This window comes from Octodon degus, unplaced genomic scaffold (assembly GCF_000260255.1).
Source record: "Octodon degus isolate 3935 unplaced genomic scaffold, OctDeg1.0 scaffold00024, whole genome shotgun sequence".
Classification (NCBI taxonomy): domain Eukaryota; kingdom Metazoa; phylum Chordata; class Mammalia; order Rodentia; family Octodontidae; genus Octodon; species Octodon degus.
In genome coordinates this window covers 17,766,918-17,767,222 of record NW_004524600.1, presented here as the reverse complement: position 1 = coordinate 17,767,222, position 305 = coordinate 17,766,918, and positions in this window count along the sequence as shown.

Here is a 305-nt window from a genome sequence, read left to right as displayed (position 1 = left end):
TATATATATGTAGTCTTGCATACTAAAGTGCCTGCTTATGCAGACTCAGGGACCAGGGCTCCATCCCTGGGGTGCTGTGCTGGCCCTGCCCCTGAGGCATGCTGAGAGGGCCACTGGGACTGTAATCCCAGCGCTTGGGAGGCTGAAAACAGAAGGATCACTATGAGTTCAATCTGTGTAGTGAGATCCTGAACACCTTGTACTAAATAAAAAAAATAAATTAATTAATTAAATTAAAAATAAGGTCTTCTTTGATGACATATGGTGAGCCTCAGCCTACTCTTAATAGCTCTTCTTGGCTTTTA